Below are 6,000 nucleotides of genomic sequence, written 5' to 3' on the forward strand. Positions count from 1 at the left end.
CCATGCTGTTCTGACTGGTCCGCTGATAAGTTTTGTCGTCATCAGGAAGGTCCATTTTCAATTATTAAGCAATTTAATCACGATCGTGGCAATCTTTTAAAAATGCAAACATGCTCTACGTAGAGTGATCCTTATCAGGTCCCCTGGACAAGCTGTTGTGTACAAATGAGAATATGGGGGCCATCTATGAGCCTAGCCTCATCAAGTGGCAGGATGAGCCTCAGAAGTACATCCTCTAATAATGATGTTAAAGTTGAAGTTTTCTCATCTTGCTCCTTGCTTGAGCTCCTTATTATAGGGGTTGAAAAGAACCAAGATTTTTTATTTTTTAAAAGGGGCAATATTGATTATCCTGGTTTGTTTATGAATTTTTAATTTAATGTCAGATATTAAACAAGTTTCATTTTTTATTTTATTCAATCAACTAGAAACATTCACTAATACCATCACGTTGGAAAAACATGTTTTTTTGTAGAAGACATGGTCTCTCAGAAAAAAAAAAGTGAGAAATAGTCTACAAATTTATGAACAATGTAAATTACGCAAGCTCGGTGGTCCAGTGGTTAATGACACCAGGCTAGTTATCATGAGGTTGAAGGTTTGATTCCCACCCAAATCACTTGCAAATTTTTTTGCAAGTATTTTGCAACATACTGAGCATTCAGTAAAATACCATGTCACGTAGGGCAAAGCATCATTCCGATTAACTTTTCTGACGCAAACTACATCAACAGCATTGTAATTTGCAGAACCTACTGATACTTGGGGATGGAATTCAACACTAGCCACAATGTGCAAGCTCAGTGGTCTAGTGGTTATGACACAAGGCTAGTTATCTGAAGGTCGTGGGTTTGATTCCTACCCGAATCAGTTGTGCGATTTTTTTTTCGCAAATATTTTGGGAACGTACTGGCATTCAATACGATACCACATCCACTATGAATTCTAAAAATTATATCATGCCGTATAGGAAATGAATATTGTTCTAATATGTACCCATACTGTAAAGTTTTTTAATTGCGCAGAAGATATCTAAAAAATCAGCTCAAATTTGCACAGAAAATCGCTAAGAAAATAGTTGCGAAGAATCGTAATTGCTGCATAATTGCACTGGTTATCTATTAAGATAATTTGGTCAAAGCCTGATTTTCGGCAAAATATTCGTGGAAATCGGTCCTTATTTTCCAAAAATCACGGACAGACTTTATAGGCCGAATTATTGTGAAGAGAGGATATATTATTAATGAAATGTGTAGGTCCAGTAGATAACAGTGAGGATACAAGTTAAATATATAGATGATTCATACAAGTTTGAACGTCAATTTCTTCCTAGCTCCCACAATATTAAGGTAAACCTCTCAACTCAGTGCAGCCCCTGCTTGCCCTTAGGCCTAGGCCTAGCCTACTGTACAGCAGTAGCCATCAACATACCACGATCGCCTCATTCACAGCGTAGTAACCGATATAGACCTCTTCATGGACACACTTTCATTAAGACGTCAACGTTTATACATCATTTTTTTCAACTTACCGACTTTAAAAGACAACGTCCAATAGCACAAATTACACACAGATAGATTTTCTATCTTTCTATCGCCATTAAATAGTTGAAACTGTCAAAGTAAACCGATATTCTGTGGATTTCTAACTTGTTTACGTCGAATTCCTCAAAACCAGAGACCACCGTGAATACTGCCACACACGGGTTCATTGCTCAAGTAAAAACTCATGAATATTAATATTAATTGCTCCGCCCACTTTAATTCGAGCGGCAACAATTTTATTTATGGGCATTTGGCAATGGTGGCGGCAGCATCTGCATCTTTTGTTTTTTGTTTGTTTTTTTTTTTCTTCTTCAAAGTGTTATAAACGGTGGCGCTGAGAGGCCGAGGTAACCGGCGCAAGTGCTCCGGGGCCCGGAAAAACTAGGTAAAAAATAATAATAAAATAAATAAATGAAAATTATTAAATGTATAAATTCATCCAGTATCCATATGTTTTTCCCAAGTGTACTGTAAATGAAGCTGACCGTTTATTGATGAAAGCTGGTAATTAATCGCTTTTAATTCTTTTTCATGTATTTTTTTTTAATGATTTCTATTACCGGTACTCTATGTTTACAATGTATCAAATAGTAAATTCTTATGTTATTAAATACCGAAATAATTACCGGTAAGGCTTGGACCCTGGACATCGTCAATATAGGGCCTACATATATGAAGAAAATTAGACGAATAGACCTGATAGGTTCGATTTTCAAATAAATACTGAATTAATAGAATTAAACCAGTGGTGGATTTAAGAAGAGGTCCGGCCCCCACCCCCTGAATCATTCAAAATTCATAAAAATTGAGAAAAAAAGAAAATCCTACTCAAATTTAAGTCAAAGAGTGTCATATCCGGCCGTCCAGATGTGCCATAATCATAAATGTTCTTACCTCAGTTCCAATCATGGTGGGGCTGAGGTTGATAGACCGTCCATCTGTGAATCCTTCTCTGGAACCCGGGCCCTCTATTTCAAATTGAGTCCTGGATCTGCCACTGTTAACATGATACCTATGTTATGAATCTTTTCCGCACGTTAAATAAAAGGAAATACTTTTCATGTTTCTATACTTTATTGTTCATTACCGGTGGTACCTATGAAATTAGGCACTCTATAATCGATTAAATTCTCTAATCCGTTAAACGGCCGTAGCTTCAAATGAAGGGAAGGGGAGGGAGCCGCCAGAGGCTCGATCCCGCTGGGACAATAGGCGGCCCCAGTCCCCAATGGGCCCCACTCGCTCGTGTACTATTACTCTGTATATTTCTGATAGGAATAAAATAATCCTCCTAATAAGCTAGACAATTACCATTTATTATTTGGTGCAGTAGTCCCAATTTAATTGAGCTTATAGTTAGTGTCTGTCTACGCTTTCTTCATGACGACGATGATGATGATGATGATAATAATAATAATAGTAACAACAATTAAAACAATAATAAAAATAATAATAACAATGACAGTCATTAATAGTAGCAGTCACTATCTCAGAGAGAACACAGTAAACAGTAACACTAATAATACAATATAATGTTATGTTGTATTATTGATTTTTATTATTATCAATCCCTAGAATCCGTGGATAGACTGAAGGGGGCGACAAACTGTTCGATCTATTCGCACATTTCGCACTTCTCAAAAATCATTCCCTTACACCTGACATTATATTTTATATGTATCATAGCATATCATATTATATCATATCATGACATGATATCATCACATCGCTTATCACATCATAACATCATATCACACAAAAATCACATACAATGCAACACAAATGCAATATCATATAGCATTATCATATCATGGAGGAACACATTACTTCATATCATATCATATTTTCATAACATGTCAAATAACATCACATCATCATCACATATCATATCACTTATATCGTATCACATCATATCATATCATATCATGTCATATTATATCATATCATACGGTATATGATATCATATCATATCATACCATATATCATATCATATCGTATCACATGATGTCATATCATAATTATAATATCATATCATTATTATATTACGACAATATATCATAATCCTATAATTTATTTTGTTGATAAAGGTATGTATAATACAATGGCGAAATAAATACAAAATCCAAGCTGAAACAAGCAAAGTTTAACTAGCCTGTTGAAACTCAGCATATTGACCATAGGTAAAGATGTTCACTGCTGGGCGCTCTCCATCCTCCTGATAGGAGAAAAAACACAACTTAAAAACTTCGTTTTAAACTTTTAACTTTGGAAATTCTACATACAAAATTGTTAAAATATATTTTAAAACATTAAATTAGAATAATTAAAATAAAAAGAAAGCAAAAAATTGGTCTTTCAGATACCAGTCTTTGGAACAATCTTCCTCTTTCAATTAATATATTATGAGCTTCTGTATAAAGTAAGAGACTAAAATCTCATCTCTTCTTCCTAGTACACTAATTAACTGTTTCGATGATGCGGACCCATAAGCAGGGGTGGCGCCCGGATATTCCCGACGGTTGTCCGATTCCCCTACGGGGGGTGGGGTAGCGATTCCCCGACGAGAGTGGGCGATGTCGGGGGTCGCTCAAAATCTTTCGAAAGTGGTCCAGAGGCTGAAGCTCGACAATTTAGGTGTTTCAAAGCATTATGTAATCGATTTTAGAATATGTTTAAAATACATGTATTTTTCTTTCTTTTTCCCGGCGAATTGTGTTTTTCTCCCCGACGTGGAGTGGCAGCTCTATCCAACGGGGCTGGGCCCTGACCCCCACGACGCAACCCCTGCCCTTAAGGATTTACAGGTGCACAATAGAAAAATTACACTTTAACCACAAGCAAGGGGCGGATTCCAGAGATGTCCGAAAGTGGGGGCCGAAATGGGGGGGGGGAGTGGGGCCGATAAAACAACACTACACTATGGGTTCCGGGGGCATGACCCCGCTAAATTGTTGTTTCTACACACCCGAAAATAACCTCTGAGGCGCTTTGGGCGATCAATTATTTCTATCTTTTTTTCCCCTTTTTTTTAACTTTCCAAAAATTGAGAGGGGTCGGGTCCGGCCCGGCCCCACTAAATCTGCCCCTGCGCTCTGTCCCTTTGACCCTGCCTGGAATTCTAAGCGACCCTATACCCTAGTGTTGGTAAATTCTTGAAAACCTCGAGTCCCCCTACTCATCGCCAATGGCAACTGGACGCGCCCTGGTCTCATTATGTCGTATGACTGGCCCTACTCATAGATGGTTGTTATTATGCACCAGATATTAATTAATAGAACACATGGTCGGCTCGAATGTAATTTTGTAAACAAACGAGTAGTTGCCGGTGGTATTGAGAGGAATTTTTATTTCTCTTCAAAGCAAAAAATCATACGAAAAAATGAATCTTGTTTATAATGAATATTTCATTGACGATATTTACTGGTAGTCCCTTTACAGGGCAGGTTTTCTGTGCATAACCTATTCTGTCCTCATTATACGGACCTATGCATTTCCCCTGTGTTGCGGGAAACAACGTGATGACGCCATTATTCTATTCCGTTATATTTGATTATTTTATTTTTACAACAGCGCCTGAAGTTTAATTGATCATATAAGTATTGTTCGATTGCGTGAATTAATTTAAATGAACACATGTCTATTATATTCTAATCGTGGCGTTAACACCTTGATTAACGTAAGCGTGGTGCATTATACCTATTTTTTTGGTAGAGGTAGGCCTATCGTTCCGTTTTATATAGCGCATAGATTAAAAAAATATATATCAATGCCATTAGACTATTGATGATTCTCATTAACTCGTACTATTACCTGTACCATTACTTCCCGAATTGAAGATTAACCGTCAACTTATGTAGGTTTTCATTTAATACGTTCTAGTATACACTTGGTTATTACGAGAAACAACTACAACTAATATCTTCTTGATTAAAGCACGGAGAAAATTAAAGGGAATGCATTGGTATAAGCATTCCAAAAAATATAACAAATATAATAATTACGATGATGATGACGATATTGTCGTTGATGATGATGATGATGATAATGATAATGATAATAATAATAATAATTATTATTATTATTATTATTATTACTTTATTTGCAAACAACATCAGTTAATTGCCTGACGAAGGCTAGCTTTTAGGAAATTATTAATCACTTAATTTTTCAAAAATAAGTATTATCATCATCATCATTGCAATTATCTTATAGATAAAATTTCATTAGGCTGTAACATACCATAAAGGAAATGTGTTCTCCATTACATTAGCAAAGTTCAATAAATTTAAAATTATAAAATTATTATTTGCTAATACTAAATTTAAATTACCATCCATAAAAATACTCTCATTGGCTTTGTTCTTTCATCTTTACATAAGCAGTTAATATTTCTCCTTTCATAAATGCTTATCTCATTTCCTATTCTTGCTTTTATTACAATGCATTACCATTCCAC

The 6,000-nt window shown here is 35.8% G+C and overlaps 1 protein-coding gene and 1 long non-coding RNA gene across 6 annotated transcripts in view; one reads left to right on the forward strand and one right to left on the reverse strand.

Annotated features, from left to right (window-relative positions):
- The window catches only part of LOC117100539 (insulin receptor substrate 1-like), a 72,520-nt gene extending 70,807 nt beyond the window's left edge, over positions 1 to 1,713 (reverse strand). For all 5 annotated transcript variants that reach the window (XM_033240305.1, XM_033240303.1, XM_033240304.1 and 2 more), the window contains exon 1: positions 1,532 to 1,713. The gene's annotated coding sequence lies outside the window, so the exon portion shown is untranslated. The remainder of the gene's footprint in view (positions 1 to 1,531) is intronic.
- Positions 1,714 to 5,241: 3,528 nt separating this feature from the next.
- The window catches only part of LOC117100551, a 2,675-nt gene continuing 1,916 nt past the window's right edge, over positions 5,242 to 6,000 (forward strand). The window contains exon 1 of the long non-coding RNA XR_004444135.1: positions 5,242 to 5,257. This is a non-coding gene — a long non-coding RNA (uncharacterized LOC117100551). The remainder of the gene's footprint in view (positions 5,258 to 6,000) is intronic.

Source organism: Anneissia japonica, unplaced genomic scaffold (genome assembly GCF_011630105.1).
Source record: "Anneissia japonica isolate Jap-2015-1 unplaced genomic scaffold, ASM1163010v1 scaffold685_len2926416_cov193, whole genome shotgun sequence".
Lineage (NCBI taxonomy): Eukaryota > Metazoa > Echinodermata > Crinoidea > Comatulida > Comatulidae > Anneissia > Anneissia japonica.